Genomic DNA, 19,219 nt, shown 5'->3' on the forward strand with positions numbered 1-19,219 from the left:
ACCTTGGGCAAGTCACTTGAATCTTTCTGTGTCTCAGTTCCCCATCTGTAAAATGGGGAGAATGATCCTTTTGTCTCCCACCCTTTCTCAGTCTTGTCTATTTAGACTATAAGCTCTTCAGGACAGGGACTGTCTCTTACTATGTGTGTGTACAATGCCAAGTGCAATGGGGCTCCGGGATTTCTTGGAGCCTCGAGGACCTCCTGGAATACCAATAATAATAAACAGAGGTTCAGCACAACAAAGGCCTGGGTGTCAGCCAGTCTGGAGAGGTTCTTTCACCGTTGGGAGCCCATTATAGCAGAGTTGGGAGGACTGTGGTGTGGATTTGGACATGAACCCATCAGGAGTCGGGGGCAGAGCTGAGAAATGAACCCACAAACCTGTGCCCTGGCCAATAGAACATCCCCTACCACATTGCCAAACACCATCACAAAGCAATTTGGTCACAGCACCATGTGCGCTCATAACATCACAATGGGATTGTCCTTCATTGCCATAGCTGCTTGGAGCCTTGGGCAGCAGCACCATAGGAAAAGGTCCCATATACCGTAGTTACACAGGGCATGACTTCACACGGGTGTGTCCCAGGCTGTAAAGGACCAGAGCCTTTATCACGGAAGTGAAGGGCAGTTTTGAGAGAGATTTCATTGGGTTATGGAGGGTAAGATACTGGCTGCATTCGTAGCTCTGCATTTGAACGTTAATCAGTGTGCCAGTGACAGGCCTGAAGGTCTGTGTTGTTTCAGCAACCAAGTCTAGTCCCAATCCTGTTGAGTTATCTAAACTTTTCTGAAACTGACACAGAAATTCAGGCTAAGTGAGGCTGAGGTTTGTCACGTTGTGCAAAGCCTCTGTGTATTGGACGTATAAGCTGTATAGTCTGGAAACTTTTCTATTATTCAGTGCATTAGTATCCACGCGTTATCAGACTACACTCAGTCCCTTCACAATCTGGCACTGATTCCACAGTCTTGGCAGGATTATTCTTTGGAAACCAAAAGAAACAGACAGTGGTGAATTTCACTGAAGACAAAGCCTTTCCTCTTACTGTCATTGAGGTCACTGCAGCACCACTTTGTGAAAACAGACCTGACTGAATACAACTTAGTAACAGGTTTGTTGTTGGTGTTTAGTTTACCAAGCTTCAGCACCAGATCCTGAGCTGGTGTAAATCAGCATAGCTCCACTGAGATGACATCCATTTACCTTAGCTGATGATGGGGCCATTAGTAATTTGAGGCAAGCCTCTAGGTATCTGAGTTCTCTGGCCTAAGGAAGCTGTATAAGAACACAGCAAAGTGCTGAGTGAATTAGGGTATCATCTTGTGGCCCTTGTGAGGGGTGGGGATATGTAATGTCTGCCTCATAAACTCAGCCAGACACAGCACGAGGAAGACAGCAGCTCAGTCTGAGTGGTAGAGTGAGTGTGGTCTAGTAGATAGGATACTAGAATGGGAATAGGAAAACCTGAATTCTACCCCGACTCTACCACTGATTTGCTGTGTGACCTTGGTCATGTCACTTTGCTTCTCTGGTTCCCTTCCCATCTTTTGTCTGTCATAGCTGTTTAGAGTTTAAGCATTGTGAGGCAGAGACTCACAGCACCTAGCACAATGGAGCCCTGATCTCAGTTTGGGACTCTGCATAATACAAATAATAATTATAGATTCCATGGCCAGAAGGGACCATTGTGATCATCTAGTCTGACCTCTTGTATAACACAAGCCATGGAACTTCCCAAAAACAATTCCTAGAGCAGATCTTTTAGAAGAACATCCAATCTTGATTTAAAAATAGTCCGTGATGGAGAATCCACCATGGCCCTTGGCAATTTGCTCCAATGATTAGTTACTCTCACTGTTATACGTGTACGCCTTATTTCCAGTGAATTTGTCTAGCTTCAACTTCCAGCCATTGGATTGTGTTATAACCTTGAAGCGCCCATTATTAAATAGTTGTTCCCCATGGAGATATTTGTAGACTATAATCAAGTCACTCCTTAACCTTCTCTTTGTTAAGCTTTTGTAAAGGGAAATCAAGCCTCACCAATCTATGAGAATTCTTTGAGGGTGTCAACAAACATGTGGACAAAGGGGATCCAGTGGATATAGCATACTTAGATTTCCAGAAAGCCTTTGACAAGTTCCCTCACCAAAGTCTGTTAAGCAAAGTAAGTAGTCATTAGATGAGAGAGAAGGTTCTCTTATGGATCAGTGTCTGGTTCGAAGACAGGAAACAAAGGGTAGGAATAAATGGTCAGTTTTCACAATGGAGAGAGATAAATAGCAGGGTCCTCCAAGGATCTGTGCTGGGTCCATTGCTGTTCAACATATTCATAAATGATCTGGAAAAAGGGATAAACATTGAGGTGGTAAAGTTTGCAGATGATACAAAATTACTTAAGATAGCTCAGTTCAAAGCTGACTGTGAAGATTTACAAAGGGATCTGTCAAAACTGGGTGACTCGGCAACAAAATGGCAGATAAAATTCAATTTTGGTAAATGCAAAGTAATGCACATGGGAAAACATAATCCCAACTACACATATAAATCATGGGGTCTAAATTAGCTGCTACCACTCAGGAAAGAGATCTTGCAGTCATTGTGGACAGTTCTCTGAAAACATCCACTCAGTGCGCAGCAGCAGTCAAAAAAGCTAAGATAATGTTAAGAACCATTAGGAAAGGGATAGAGAAGACAGAAAATATTATAATGCCACTATATAAATCCATGATACGCCCACACCTTGAATACTGTGTGCAGTTCTGGTTGCCCCAGCTCAAAAAAGATACATTAGAATTAGAAAAAATACAAAGAAGGGGAACAAGAATGATGAGGGGTATGAAACTGCATCCATATGAGGAGAGATTAAAAAGACTGGCATTGTTCATCTTAGACAAGAGCTGACTGAGCGGGGATACGCTAGACGACTATAAAACCATGATGGGTGTGGAGAAAGTGAATATGGACATGTTATTTACCCCTTCACATAACACAAGAATTAGGTGTCACCCAATGAAATTAATAGGCAGCAAGTTTAAACAAAAAAAAAAAAGAAATATTTCTTCACACAATGCACAGTCAACCTGTGGAACTTGTTGCCTGGGGATGTTGCAAAGGCCAAAAGTATAACTGGGTTAAAAAAAGAACTAGATAAGTTCATGGAGGACAGGTCCATCAGTGGCTATTGGCCAACATGGTCAGGGATGCAACCCCAAGCTCTGGATGTCCCTAAGCCTCTGACTGCCAGATGCTGGGACTGGACAACAAGGGGTGGATCACTCGATAATTGCCCTATTCTGTTCATTCCCTCTGAAGCACCTGGCATTGGCCTCTGTTGGAAGACAGGATACTGGGCTATATGGACCATTGGTCTGACCCATTATGGCCGTTCTTATATAAGCTAAAGAGATTGAGCTTCTTGAATCTTTTGACAGGTTTCAGAGTAGGAGCCATGTTCGTCTGTATCCGCAGAAAGAAAAGGAGTACTTGTGGCACCTTAGAGACGAACAAATTTATTTGAGCATAAGCTTTCGTGAGCTACAGCTCACTTCATTGGATGCATGCAGTGGATGCCTTATGTGCCCCTAGGCACAGCATCTTCAGTGCCCTACCCCTGCCTACAGCTGACCTTTGTATTTTCCATAAAAAATGAAACTTTTAACTCACTTTTTACTTTTAGGTGTCTCTAGAACGCCGGCGTCCCTGGGCACGTGCCTACGTGCTTAATTGGAAATCCGGCCCTGCTGTCACTAGAAGGCAAGTTTTCTAACCGTTTAATAATTCTCGTGGCTCTTCTGAAAACCCTCTCCATCCTTCTTGAATTGTGAACACCAGAACTGGACACAATATTCCAACAGTGGTTGCACCAGTGCCAAATACAGAAATAAAAATAACCTCCCTACTACTTGAAATTCCTGTTTCTGCATCCCTGGATCGCATTAGCCCTATTGGCCATAATGTCGCATGGTGAACTCATGTTCAGCTGATTATCCACCACTACCCCGAAATCTTTTTCAGAATCACTTCTTCTGAGGATACAGTCCCCCTTCTGGTAAGTATGGCCTACATTTTTTGTTCCTAGACATATGATTTTACATGTAGCCGTATTTAAATGTATATTGTTTGCTTGAGCCCAGCTTACTGAGCGGTCAAGATTACTCTGTATCTCTGACCTGTCCTCTACATTACTTACCACCCCCTCAATTTTTGTATCATCTGCACACTATACCAGTGATGGTTTTATGTTTTCTTCCAGGTTCCAAAATGAACTCTGGCATTAATCTGGAAGCAACTCAGGAATGCTGCTTGGGCTGAATCAATCCTTGGTTAAACCAGGGATGGAACTGGCCTAAGCACCCATTAACATGTCATGATTCTTGGGAAAACATCCAGACAGAGGGCTCACAGAATCAGGCACACAGGTTTGACTTCTGCACAGAATCATAGGTGGTAGGGCGGGAAAAGACCTATTAGATCATCCAGTGCTTCTACCAGCTTGCTCCCTCTAGGGCATTCTACAGGGCTTGTAAGTTACTTACATAGGTATGATCACCATAGCCTCTAAGTACCTCACAATCTTTCATGTCTTTTTCCTCACTACTCCCACTGCGGGAGGGAAGTATGTTATCCCATGTTATAGACAGGGAACAAAGGCACAGAGACTCACCCAAGCACTTCATGGCAGAGCACAGAATTTAACCTGTGTTCCCCAAACTCAGGCTAATGACTTAACCACTGGACCATCCTTCCTCTTATTGCAATTAACACACAGGGTGGCCATTACATGATAGACCTATGGCCTAGCTTAGGCAAGGAGAGATAAAGACTGTATGGCACAAGACGTATGTATGTGTGTGTGTGTATCAAGGCCACAGACATTTGAGTGTGAGTTTTCTTCAAGCCAATTGGATGGTTTTACTGGAAAGCCAAGCTCACGCTGATCCAGCCTGGGAAGATCAGATCAGGTCAGCAGGGCCCTTTCACATGTCTTGAATTCCGATGACATGAGACTGAGTCATGATGTTGCATTGTCACACCAGGTCCCATAGAAGTGTAGAAGTGAGCAGAATTATTGTTGAACAGTTCTTCGAGCTGTATAAGCCATGCCTCTGTGTGTGAAAACATTTCCCCAAGACTCACACAGAGGAATCTGAGATTGGTTCTTTGGCTCAGTCCAGAGCTCATCTGGCTTTGTACAGAATACTTTGTAATAAGCGAATGCTCTGTTACATTATCAGCCAGCTTTTGTTTCTTTTATGTTTTTCATGCCAGCCTGGGTGACTTGGCCTACTCTAGACAATCAAAGCGAAGCTTTTATCAAGTGCTATTATTGTTCTTTCATCCACAACAACAGTGTTGATTATAGCCAGGCTTCCTGCATTAAGAGGGATATTGACCTAACTGTGGCTGAGCTACCATTGAATTCCTAAGAAAATAAAGCCTTTCGTTCGATAGCTCACACTGGGTGAAATTTACCCCCGTGCAGAAGAGCATCAGAGGGTCTAGGCATCAATTAAGTCCCACATCTTTAAGGCTTAAATGGGGCATAGACCTTGAGCTAGCTCATTGCGTATGGATACTTTTTACCCTGTGGGTTCACAACATTTCTGATGATCATCGATGATGCGGAACTGACATCTCTGGAGAGAAAAGTCCTCGACTTATGGAGGCAGTGGCAGTGCCCAGGCTTCCCACTGAATCACTCCATTCCCACTAATTTGCCTTATCTCTGACTCAGAGGAACCACATCTGAGCAGAGACAGAGACGGGTAAGGGCTAGCAGTGAGTATGGAAAATCCATGCAGATGTTAATGTCAATGTAATGCCAGTTAGGTCTTAGGCTTTCTGATGGACCAGTGCAGGCAGGTGAATGAGAGTGCAGCATCCTACTACCGTGTGGACATAAACTCACTATGGCCACCAACTCCTTTTACAATAGAATAGACCATGGCGATTCTCAGTCACTTCCAGCATCGTCTGGGTTCCAGCTGTTATCCCAGAGCTGAAAGGATAATTGCTAGTTACCTGAGCCATCCATCCCTGCCCCCCATAATCTAAAAGGCAGTTCTCCAAACTACATGCAAACAATTTGTCCTCAGCTGACTCCTGTTTACACAGCTAGAGTACCTTTTAATCCAACACGTCTTTGGCTAGCAGCAGGTGGTGTTTGTTTGCTTTTGGTCTGTTTAGTTGTAACAGCTCATCATCAGTGTGCAGAGAGCAAGAGCGACAAGTGATTCAAAGGCATGTCATTCCATTGTTCAGTTAGAGGTGCTATAATTATGCCTAATGACTTAAGCAGCCTCTCCACTAATATATCCTATACGGGTACAGCATCCTTCATACATCCCTGGAAAGCAAAAGCTCCCTTCCCCCCAGCCCAAATCATCAACAGTCTGGCTAATATATAAAAAATCATCACTTTGTGCTACCAATCTCTCTAGCTACTGCTCAAAGCTAGTGAAGAGCTGTCGCCCAACTCCGCCTGTACATTGTCCATGTCCTAGATTCCCCAGCCCCAGTCAGGTTTCAGGCTACGTCATGGGAAAGAGACATTACTGATTGCATTGATGATAGATGCCCTCCTCTTATCCACAGACAAGGGACATCCATCCATAATCGCACTGCTGAATCTCTCCTGCAGCATTTGACACAGTCAACCACCAATTACTGCTGTCGCATCTCAGAGATGGGTGAAAAGGAGGAAAGCGCTGAGATGTGCCGATCTTTACTCTTGGAATGAATCCGGAGGGTCATGATGGGCAACTTCCCTATTCTGGTTCCACAGCCCTCACCTCTGGAATCCCACCAGCCTCAAACCTTCTCTCAAGCATAGTCAATGTCTATATGAAGCCGTTGGGGGACCTTAGGAGACTCTGTGGATCCCCCTGCCAGGAAAATGTAGGCAACACCCAGCTCTGCATTTCTTTACGATCAGACCTTAACAGCCCAGTGTCCCATCTATCCCAGTGTCTGGGAGCCATCAGCATCTGGGTGAAGAGAAGTTGTCTGAAACTGGCCTCAGAGAAGATGGAGGTTATACTAGTGGGAGAGAGAAACATTATGACAGAGGAGAGAGACAAAAAGGATTAAAGGTCTAGAAAATATGACCTATGAAGGAAGACTGAAAAAATTGGGTTTGTTTAGTCTGGAGAAGACTGAGAGGGGACATGATAACAGTTTTCAAGTACATAAAATGTTGTTACAGAGAAGAGGGTGAAAAATTGTAGGAGAAGAAGCAATGGGCTTAAATTGCAGCAAGGCAGGTTTAGGTTGGACATTAGGAAAAAAATTCCTAACCATTAGGGTAGTTAAGCACTGGAACAAATTGCCTAGGGAGGTTGTGGAATCTCTGTCACTGGAGGATTTTAAAAACAGGTTAGTTAGACAAACGCCTGTCAAGAAAGGTCTAGTTATTACGTAGTCCTGCCTTGAGTGCAGGGGACTGGCCTAGATGACCTCTCGAAGTCCCTTCCAGTCCTACACTTCCATGCAAATCTGCAAATATCCTCAGACCATGTTTGCAGATTGGATATAGATACAAATTTTATCAAGATGGTTCACAGTCTTGGGGGTCTTTCTGGACTTCCCAATTTCCCTTAAGTATCCAAATAGCTATGGCTGAAAAAAAAAATTTCCTTCCAGCTACAGCTGGGCAGAAGACTGCACTCTACCATATCAGACTCTGATTTGTCCATGGCAATCCTTGGATTTGTATCCTGTAGACTGGATTATTGCAATTCATTTTATCTAGGAATTAAACTGATGACCATGATGAAGCTTCCATTGCAACAGAACAATGCATATCACCTACTGAAAAGCCCATCATCTTGGCGCTCTGCTCAGGCTCCCAGTGAAATACAGAATCAAATCAAAGTTTTGGTCTCATCTGTATCCTACCTCCACAGGACTGACTCCAGTTACCTAAGGAACAGCATCCCACTGTGCAGCCATGGCAGCCCGCTGAAACAATGGAACTGGCACCCTCAAGAAGGGTGCATCGTCCATGCCTTAGTTCAAGCACAGAGAACAAGTGGATCATGACTTCCTCCCACCACATGCATTAAAAGAAAAGGACAGAGAAAACCCAGACTGCAGGTGGAATGCCAGTGTGTTGCAGAGCCTCCAGTTAGCCAAAAGCCTGCAGAAACAGGTAAAACCGGACAATACTTTCTAGATGTGTTTCCAGGAGGAATAGATTCCAGAGACCAGCGGCCACCACTGACAGCATCCTGCTCAGGCCCCCTCAAGCTTCACCCTTGGGACAGACAGCTGCTTTCAGCATTCCAGGTGAATGCACCATCAGACAGTTCGTGTGGCAGCTTTCTATGTGACTGATTAGCCTTTTCAAAAGGCACACAGCCAGATCCTCAGCTGGCGTGAGTGGGAGCAGAGCCATGGCAGACAGCAAAGCTACGCGCTGTATTTGAGAGACGTTGAATAACCTTCAGTGAGTTGCACTTCTGCCTAATTAGAGTCTCTTTTCTGGTTCGTTGCGGTTTTCCTTTTCCATTCCTCCTGCGTGAATGTTGTGCTGCAGCTGGAAAGTCTGTCTTTATGGGTGCCCAATAGGCATTGTGGCTCGCACAATGTTTGTTCCTGTTTCACTAGCGACCCTAGCGTTCAATAGGTTTGATTGACTGTGTTGTCAGCGGCAGCCAGCTGAAAACAACAGCTTGGCGACAAGCATTGGGAAATCCTCCTGTGGTGCAACCAATGTGCAGATACCCTGCCTGAATCGTGGGGGTAGCAGTGGGAGTAATCTTGCTGGAGAAAAGCTTGTACATCACTCGGTGCCATCAAACCAGTGTTCCCTCTTCTGTGTTTTTTCTGCTGGGTGAGGAACGATCATGGCATAAGTTTCATTCCCATAGGGGAAATTCACCCCCCCATGCAGTGGGGCCAGCCACAAGACCTATGCATCACACATGTCCTGCTTCAGTCTAATTTTGAGGAGATGACTGTGTCTAGCTCTCGAAACAGGAGAGAATTCTGCCATTAAAGTTGTATGCCTCAGAAAGAAGCTGTACAAAAGTCAGTGTCTGCCATTTTAGATTTTACTAATAAGGAACTAAGGGTGCCAGATAAGAGGTAATTAAAGAGTAGTGTGAAGGAGTGTGCTGCCCCTTTAAGGGGCAGGGTGGAGTCTACAACCAAGACAGCCTAGGTATAACCAACGGGGCCCTGTCTCACCCTAGGGCTGGGCTATTTAAACAGGAACAGGAAGCTGAGCAAGGGGGAGAGGATTAGGAGCCATGCAGGCTGCAGCAGTTGGTGGGCTGTCTCTCAGACTCCAGAGGACCAGCCTGACAAGATTCAGAGGCTTTATTTTGTTGCGTTTAAGTTTGGGAGCTTTGACCTAGCGTCCAGAGGTGAGGGCTTTATGCACTGTTGTGGCAATTGCTCCTTCCCTAAGACCTTAATAAAGTGGACATGCTGTTTTGTTAGTTGGTTTTGGCTTCCCCTCACTCAGACCTTTTATTGTGAATGCACTGATGCCCCAGTTTTAGGACATTAAGGTGCTGCACATCTGCAGTGCCCCACCAGGCTTGCAAGGCCTGCATGAGGGCAGCACATGGCCTTTTACAAGTAGCCACAAAGCAAAAGGAAGGCAAAATGCTATGGAACCTTGCTAGCTCACACAGTCTGGGTGACCTACTGCAAATTAGAAGGAAAATAAACCAATAAAAGAACATAGAATATGCCTGGCAAAATAACATTTTGCGATGCATTTTCCAAGTGTCACTCATTTGTAACGTTTCAGAGTAACAGCCGTGTTAGTCTGTATTCGCAAAAAGAAAAGGAGTACTTGTGGCACCTTAGAGACTAACCAATTTATTAGAGCATAAGCTTTCGTGAGCTACAGCTCACTTCATCAGATGCATATCATGGAAACTGCTGCAGACTTTATATATACACAGAGAATATGAACCAATACCTCCTCCCACCCCACTGTCCTGCTGGTAATAGCTTATCTAAAGTGATCATCAGGTGGGCCATTTCCAGCACAAATCCAGGTTTTCTCACCCTCCACCCCCCCACACAAATTCACTCTCCTGCTGGTGGTAGCCCATCCAAAGTGACAACTCTTTACACAATGTGCATGACAATCAAGTTGGGCTATTTCCTGCACAAATCCAGGTTTTCTCACATCCCCCCACCCCCATACACACACAAACTCACTCTCCTGCTGGTAATAGCTCATCCAGACTGACCACTCTTCAAGTTTAAATCCAAGTTAAACCAGAACATCTGGGGGGGGGGGGGGTAGGAAAAAACAAGAGGAAACAGGCTACCTTGCATAATGACTTAGCCACTCCAAGTCTCTATTTAAGCCTAAATTAATAGTATCCAATTTGCAAATCTCCAGTTGGACAGTCTCTACGTAAAAGAATAAATGGACACAAATCAGATGTCAAGAATTATAACATTCATAAACCAGTCGGAGAACACTTCAATCTCTCTGGTCACGCAATCACAGACATGAAGGTCGCTATCTTAAAACAAAAAAACTTCAAATCCAGACTCCAGCGAGAAACTGCTGAATTGGAATTCATTTGCAAATTGGATACTATTAATTTAGGCTTAAATAGAGACTTGGAGTGGCTAAGTCATTATGCAAGGTAGCCTGTTTCCTCTTGTTTTTTCCTACCCCCCCCCAAGATGTTCTGGTTTAACTTGGATTTAAACTTGAAGAGTGGTCAGTCTGGATGAGCTATTACCAGCAGGAGAGTGAGTTTGTGTGTGTATGGGGGTGGGGGGGATGTGAGAAAACCTGGATTTGTGCAGGAAATAGCCCAACTTGATTGTCATGCACATTGTGTAAAGAGTTGTCACTTTGGATGGGCTATCACCAGCAGGAGAGTGAATTTGTGTGGGGGAGTGGAGGGTGAGAAAACCTGGATTTGTGCTGGAAATGGCCCACCTGATGATCACTTTAGATTAGCTATCACCAGCAGGACAGTGGGGTGGGAGGAGGTATTGGTTCATATTCTCTGTGTATATATAAAGTCTGCAGCAGTTTCCACGATATGCATCTGATGAAGTGAGCTGTAGCTCACGAAAGCTTATGCTCTAATAAATTGGTTAGTCTCTAAGGTGCCACAAGTACTCCTTTTCATTTGTAACGGTTTCAAGTCGTGCAGCGCAGTGGATCTTGTAAAAGTAATAAGATCTTTGCCGAGAAGTGGGGAGTAGCTGACAGTACAAACAATGGGATGTGTAAATTAGCAAAGTCAGAATTAGTGAGTGGAGATGGTGAAATTTTGTGCCTGAAACTGTTTTTAACCAAACACACAGAGATGGTGACACTGAAACATTTTGCAGATTTGTGTCTATTTTGCCAAGTTCTTCATTTCATATAAAAAACCAAAACCCAAAATTCTCCCAAACCAAAATGTTTCATTTTGACACTTTCAAAACAAAATGTCTGGTTTTTTTATTCAAAATGACTTTTTACTTCAGAAGTTCCTTTAATTTGATTTAATTTTTTTTAAATGTTTGAAAATGCTTGAAATTGAAACAAAACATTTGTTTGACCGGAAAGAATTTGTTTTCCAACTTAGTGGTTGGCCAAACATTTTGAAAAATTTCATTTTTGGTTCAACTTGAAACTATTTTTTTCTAACTTTTTGGAATTGGCATCAAACTGAAGTCCATCTTTCACCCAGCTCTATTAGTGAGAGTCTGCTGTACTTGTATATAGAGACGTACATAGGTTAAACTGAAACATCACAGAGAAATCCAGCTAGGGTAGAAGGATGCAATGTGAGTGCACCATCGGTCTGACTTTCAGTGAATGCCCACAGGTTCCATTGACTCCCCATAGACATAGAGGACTAAATTCACTGGTGAGCCTAGAAGGCAACTAAGGTGGCGTAATGCACACCCACTGCCTCTCCCCACAAGGTGTGTACAACACCAGCTTAGACTCATCCCCACTTATCAATGTGCACAATACACACAACCCTTTGCACATCACCTCTGAATTCGGACAACTAAGTTTCTGCCAGATTTGGAGTGAGCTCCAGAGAAGTCTAAGCTGGAGTAATTTACCCCTTCTTCTGGTCTTTCAGTGAAGACACTACACAAATATTGACTGACACTCACTTCAGAATCGGCCCACTGAAATGCATCCCACTCAGTATGCGCCATAGGCAATGTCAGAGTTAATCAGTCATGTCCTTTATGATGGGGCCAGCCATGTGGGCTCAGCTGTATAACGTGACCTAGGGACCCCGCACTGTGGAAATCTGTGATGAATGACAGCACTTCTCAAGGCCATTCATGCTCATGGCCACTGCTGTGGCATCAGTGCTGTAAATACAAAGGTACAGTTGCTGAATGTTTTATTCTCCTTCGGGTTCCCTTCCTGGGTAATTCAGAATAGAGAACTATGAAAAGTGGCCCTGGATTAATTAAAACTTCCTATCTAGGGTTGAGGTGAAAAAAACCCTACTACACTTATGATAGTCCAGCTTCCCCTACCTGTGCAGGATTGCCTATTGCAGTGTTTGCTCCATTGATTTGTCCCAGCTGGATTTAAATGACTCATTCTAGGGCTTCCACCACTTCCCCTTCACTATCGGGAAGTATTTCCTGGTATTCAGCCTGTTTTTAATTTCATCCTATTACTTCTAGTCATGACTCTACCCATCCATTTAGCTTCTTATCCCATACCCAGCACTGTGGTACGTGAGTGTGATACAGGTGCTATGCATATAGGAATTACCTACTGGATTGAACCGGTCGTCCATGTAGCCTTTGACAATGGACAGAACAGATGTTTCAAAGGAAAGTACAAGAAACCCTGCAGCAGGCAGTTATGAAGCAATCTGTCTTCAGGGAAACTTTCCTATCAACCCCGTCAGTCAGTAGTTAATTTGAGAGACTATGTACCCTAAAAAGCACTTTATCAAACTACTTAGTTTGTGCCTGATCCAAAGCTCACTGAAATCAATAGGGTTTTTTCCACTGACCTCAATGAGCTTTGGATCAGTTCTTTAGTCATTTGATTAATCATTAAACGATTTTTGACCATGATGCTTGGATAATTGTGGTTGAGTTTTGCAACTGTTTGGGTGTTCTTGGTCTCTCAAATTCAGCAATAAGCGGCTGCAGGAGAGAGCAGTAGTCCTATGAAATGGTAACACAAACATCCCTAAAAACAGTAACAGAAGCACCTTCAAGGAATTCCCCCGACCTGTCAATCCATGCTGTAGCCAATTGCCATCATGTTCTATCAGGGCCGACCCCATGAACTGTTAGAACGTTTTGGCCCTGGTTCTGCAATGGGCTCTTGGCATACGGGTCTCTGTGCCGGTGCACTGTCCTATTCACTTCACTGGGGCCCTGCATTGGTGCTGGATCCAGCTGCGCAGAGCTCCTGGCAGGGTCATAGAATCATAGAATCATAGAATATCAGGGTTGGAAGGGACCCCAGAAGGTCATCTAGTCCAACCCCCTGCTCAAAGCAGGACCAATTCCCAGTTAAATCATCCCAGCCAGGGCTTTGTCAAGCCTGACCTTAAAAACCTCTAAGGAAGGAGATTCTACCACCTCCCTAGGTAACGCATTCCAGTGTTTCACCACCCTCTTAGTGAAAAAGTTTTTCCTAATATCCAATCTAAACCTCCCCCACTGCAACTTGAGACCATTACTCCTCGTTCTGTCATCTGCTACCATTGAGAACAGTCTAGAGCCATCCTCTTTGGAACCCCCTTTCAGGTAGTTGAAAGCAGCTATCAAATCCCCCCTCATTCTTCTCTTCTGCAGGCTAAACAATCCCAGCTCCCTCAGCCTCTCCTCATAAGTCATGTGTTCCAGTCCCCTAATCATTTTTGTTGCCCTTCGCTGGACTCTCTCCAATTTATCCACATCCTTCTTGAAGTGTGGGGCCCAAAACTGGACACAGTACTCCAGATGAGGCCTCACCAATGTCGAATAGAGGGGAACGATCACGTCCCTCGATCTGCTGGCTATGCCCCTACTTATACATCCCAAAATGCCATTGGCCTTCTTGGCAACAAGGGCACACTGCTGACTCATATCCAGCTTCTCGTCCACTGTCACCCCTAGGTCCTTTTCCGCAGAACTGCTGCCTAGCCATTCGGTCCCTAGTCTGTAGCTGTGCATTGGGTTCTTCCGTCCTAAGTGTAGGACCCTGCACTTATCCTTATTGAACCTTATCAGATTCCTTTTGGCCCAATCTTCCAATTGGTCTAGGTCCTTCTGTATCCTATCCCTCCCCTCCAGCGTATCTACCACTCCTCCCAGTTTAGTATCATCCGCAAATTTGCTGAGAGTGCAATCCACACCATCCTCCAGATCATTTATGAAGATATTGAATAAAACCGGCCCCAGGACCGACCCTTGGGGCACTCCACTTGATACCGGCTGCCAACTAGACATGGAGCCATTGATCACTACCCGTTGAGCCCGACAATTTAGCCAGCTTTCTACCCACCTTATAGTGCATTCATCCAGCCCATACTTCCTTAACTTGCTGACAAGAATACTATGGGAGACCGTGTCAAAAGCTTTGCTAAAGTCAAGAAACAATACATCCACTGCTTTCCCTTCATCCACAGAACCAGTAATCTCATCATAAAAGGCGATTAGATTAGTCAGGCATGACCTTCCCTTGGTGAATCCATGCTGGCTGTTCCTGATCACTTTCCTCTCATGCAAGTGCTTCAGGATTGATTCTTTGAGGACCTGCTCCATGATTTTTCCAGGGACTGAGGTGAGGCTGACTGGCCTGTAGTTCCCAGGATCTTCCTTCTTCCCTTTCTTCCCTGGTCAGGGCACATGTTTGTACAACTGAGCATGCAGATATCAGGAAGTGCTGGAATTAAGGTTCTGGCCAGGTAACGTTGCCCATGCAAGTTTTGCGACCAGGAAGAACCCCATTGAAGTCAACGGGAGCTGCAGGTGCTCAGCACCTCTGAAAATCAAACCATAAGGGTCGCAAGTTGGGCCCTCAGGAATCAGTGGCTACTTTTGAAGATATTGGCCTCTGAGGGTTGCTCAGGGCCTCAGAGGAAGCCATGTCTCAGGTGAGATTAAAACTCAGGCTTTCTCAGTAGGAAGGTGGATCTATTAGAAAGGGCAGTCGGTCTGGGTTCAATTCACAGCTTCAATACCGACTTTGGGTGTGACATGGGGGAAAGTCACTTAGTTTCTGTGTGCCTCAGTTCCCCATCTATAAAATGGGGATAATACTGCCCTGCTGCACAGGAGCATTTGTGAGGGTAAAATCCATTAATCATTGGGAGGCATTTAGCTACCGTGGGGATGGGCAATAGAAACAGACAGAATTCCTGGCTCCTAGTCTTGAATTCAGGCCACTGGATGATCACAAGCTGAATCTTGCTTGCTTTACTCACATGAGTTTTAGTCCCATTTGGCCAAATTCATTTCTGAGTGTAACTCCATTGGCTTCAGTGGAATCAGACCCATTAGCATTAGTGGAACTAGGTACATGAGTAAGGCAAAGAGGGTTTGGCCCTATAGCGGCCATCTGAGTCTACCGTGGGATTTTCAGAAAGGCCAAAGCCCCCTTGCCTACATATTTCCTGCCACTGCCATGTGATGCTTGAGATTTAAAGCCACAAAGGGCAGGGGGTTCAGAAGTGAGTTTGCATTGCTCTCCATCCCTCTTCCTCTGTCTGAGTCCCTCTTTCCCGGATGCCCTTCTTTCTGCCCCTGCGTGATATCCAAAAGGATGTTTTGGGAGAGGATAAGGTTTGATTTGTCTGGGCTCTGAAGTGCAGCTTATCATCAGTCCATAGTGCACCCAGGTTTTATTTTTCCTCCTTAGCATTTCCAGGCATGTAATGGGGTTGGAGGGACGAGCTGCAAGCTAAGTGGGGAATTATAGTGGGACTTCATTCTACAGATCAGGCCTAGTTCTGCAAGCTGCGGGGTGCCTCTGGTTCTCAACTCACAGCTTGGGCATCTGCAGTGCTTCAGCAATTGCAGTTGAAACCAAAACTGTCCACGGGGAGGTGTCAGTTTTGACAACTCTCCCAATTCAAACGTGGTTGGGGGGTGGGTGGGGGGGGTTCTGAAGTTGTTGAAATGATGGTTTTAAAGTGAAACATTTGGGCATTTGCTTCAAAACAGCTTTTCATTTTGAGAAGTTAATTTATACTATGAAAAAGATGTTGTTATTTTTTTAAAAAGGGCAAAATGGAAAAAAATTGAAATTATTGAACAGTTTCAATTGACCCAAACTGATTTTTTTCCCCCCAGATTATCGGTTCACAAACATTTTTGAGATTTTGACTTTTCGTCCTGATTTGTGACAGAGGAGAAAGATCAAAACCTTGAAAACACTCATGGGACAGGAAAACCATTTTCCACTCAGCACTTCTAAGGGGTTCTCAGGAGCTAAGGGAACCACAAAAGGTTAAAGGTAAACAAACAGGGACAGAAACAGAGTTGGAACAGAGGACTAAGAGACAACGAGAGAGCGAATGCACACTACCCCCAGCCTCCGTGATCCTTCCTTCTTTAAAGTAACCCAGAGAAAGGCATCGTTCCTGCTAAGTGATGTTTAATCCTTGTAAGCAGAGTTGATGCAGTTAAAGGGCCCCATCAAAAGCAAACATTCATGCAGCTCAGTGTCCGTGGATTAATTTGAAATAAGGAATAAAAAGAGGGAAGTTATCATGAGGAACGATCCACCCATCAGGCTTTCAGCCATGGGAAGTTTCTCACAGCATCACTGTTACATAATGGCCTGGGCTCCTGGGTTATTTTCCTGGGGGACTGGTTCGTGCTCCATGGGAAGGAATTTTAGTCTCGGAAAAAATCCCAAGGCTCCTTAATATTCAGCAAAAGGCTTGTGTGCTGTTTTGTTGTCATAGCACATGCCTGTCTCTGCTTGGATGAAATACTGATTTGCCTCTTGCCCTAGAAGTGAGACATTAAATCCTACCAAGATATCACTGCTAATAAATTAAGAGGATGGCATTGTTTTTTTCAGCACAGTCATCCTTAGAGAAGAAGGGGGATCTTCAGGTTGAGACATTGTGTGAGGACTTGGGAGATCTGTGCTAAATCCCTGACTCTGCTACAGACTTCCTGTGTGACCTTAAACAAGTCACTTAACCTCTCTCTGTCTCAGTTCCTTTCCTTTGTCTATTTAAATGATTATTTCTGTTTATGGTAACAACCAGCTAAGAACAGGGTCCCATTGAGCTGGGTGTTGTACATAGTAGGAGACTGTCCCTGTTCAAAAAGACTTAAAATCTAAATAAACAAGACAGGCAAAGAATAGGAGGGGAAAGAGGAGTGAAGGCTTATTGTACAAAACAAAGGTTTGCTGGCAGAGCTATGTCAGCTCGGAGAATGACAAAAACCACACCTCCTAGCCGACATCACACTCAGCAAAGATGCAATTCTACCCACAGAAGAGTGCTTTTGTTGGGATAGCAAATGTCCTTCAGGGTGGCGGGGTACCTATACTGACAGAAGAACGCCTTGTGCCAGCATACACCACATCTCCACTAGGGGGCTTTGCTGGCATAGGTGTCTGTAGTGTAGACAAGCCCAAAGTGACCTACTCAAGGTCACACAAAAGGTCAGTGGCGGGAACGGAACCTGGGGTCTCTTGACTCCCACTTCAATGCACTAGCCACTAGATCACCCTGCCTGCCAGCTCTTCGCAACAGAGACTCACTCTTACCCCTTGTACCAATGGAGTCCGATCGCAGTTGGGGCATCAAGGTGCTACCATAATAGGGATAATAAATAAAGAAAAACAACACAGTTGAGACACACCAGTTTGTATTTCACTGCCTCTGCCTGCATCAGCTCTATCTGCTTTAGCATGTAGCACTTATCATGGCTCTGTGAGCGTGCTGACAGCTGATGGGTCAGTGCAGCAGAGCAGAACATGCGCGTAAACATGTCACTCAGACCCAGAACTGTGCTGTGATTAAGGACAGCATGTTCCAATTGGGAGGCAGCCTCCACAAACCGAAAATGAGCTTGGTAACAGCAAAACTAGAGCGGAGGAGCATATTACAGGACTGTCTGTACTCCTGGGCAGGCCTGGTGTGGCTCAGATGTCAGAAACAGTCTAATTACACTCATTTACAGTTGGGGTGATTGTCATTTGCTGAGGGTGGGCAATAGCTTGATGCCTACACAAGACAGCCCTGCCCTGAGGAACTTACAGCGTAAACAAGACAGACGCAGAGCCCAGGGGGAGCCCAGAGGAGGGACTGGCTAGGATTTGTTTTGAGGGTTATTAATATTATTGCTGACTCATTTCACGTGGGCCTGCCAAGGAGAAGGGAGCCTGTCAGAGGTTCTGGAATAAGGAGACGGTGGAGGAACTTTGAGCTCAAAGGACTGTACAAAATATAGTCATATGTAGTACCAAGAGGATGCAGCCACTCTGCGCAGCAGAGAGGCCAAGAGTGGCAACCCTTCCAGTATGAAAAGTGTCAGCGGATGTTTCACATGCACATGCAGCAGGCAGGCTCTTGTGGCCTGATTTTCAGTGGCACTGGACACCTGCTGCCCTACCTGACTGTGACTGTGAAAGCCACAGCATGGTTTCTGATCTGAAAGACGCCCACAGAGTATCTTCATGGAACTCGGTTAATCTACCTGGGGACGGTGAAGGCCTGACTCAGCCCTGCTGGGGTTGGAGCCTGAACGTCCAGGGAGCCATGTCACATGTCAGTTTCTTCGTTGGCTCAGCAAAGTTCTGGTTACTTACACTGGGTGGGGGATGTGTCCTTTTTCTGCAACATTTCAGAGAAAGAAACGGGTATGCTTCCAGCCGGAAAAGTGAGCAAACAGCTGATGAGTGGGTCAGAGGCAATTCCTCCTCCATGAAAATGTTTGTCTGTTACAGCCAGCTCCCGAACACACTGCAATGGCAACACTTCCCGTGGCTTCAGTGAGAGCAGGGAATGTGGCTAGGAAATTCCCTGCACTGTAGAAAGCACCTTCTAAAACGTAGATACCAAAAACCAGTGGTAGGAAATCTGATACCTTCACCAATACACCTGGTACCAGCCCTAAGTATAGGTACCGCACCTAGGAAATAGGTATTGGTGGAAGATATGTTGCCACGCTGGCTGTATGAACAACCCAAACCATAATACTTGTTATATGTGAACAGAGGCTGATAAGCCAGAAACTAATTAACCACCATAAAGAAAACTCTTAAGCTCACATGGGAGAACCAGAC

The 19,219-nt window shown here is 45.0% G+C and overlaps 1 protein-coding gene across 4 annotated transcripts in view; it reads right to left on the bottom strand.

Moving 5' to 3' along the window:
- Positions 1 to 19,219, bottom strand: part of GAB2 (GRB2 associated binding protein 2) — a 179,983-nt gene that overhangs the window by 80,761 nt on the left and 80,003 nt on the right. The window contains exon 2 of one of the 4 annotated variants that reach the window (XM_073335690.1): positions 2,156 to 2,347. The exons of the other annotated variants lie outside the window; for them this stretch is intronic. The gene's annotated coding sequence lies outside the window, so the exon portion shown is untranslated. The remainder of the gene's footprint in view (positions 1 to 2,155; positions 2,348 to 19,219) is intronic. 4 annotated transcript variants of the gene reach the window in all.

This window comes from Lepidochelys kempii, chromosome 1, assembly GCF_965140265.1.
Source record: "Lepidochelys kempii isolate rLepKem1 chromosome 1, rLepKem1.hap2, whole genome shotgun sequence".
NCBI classification, from domain to species: domain Eukaryota; kingdom Metazoa; phylum Chordata; order Testudines; family Cheloniidae; genus Lepidochelys; species Lepidochelys kempii.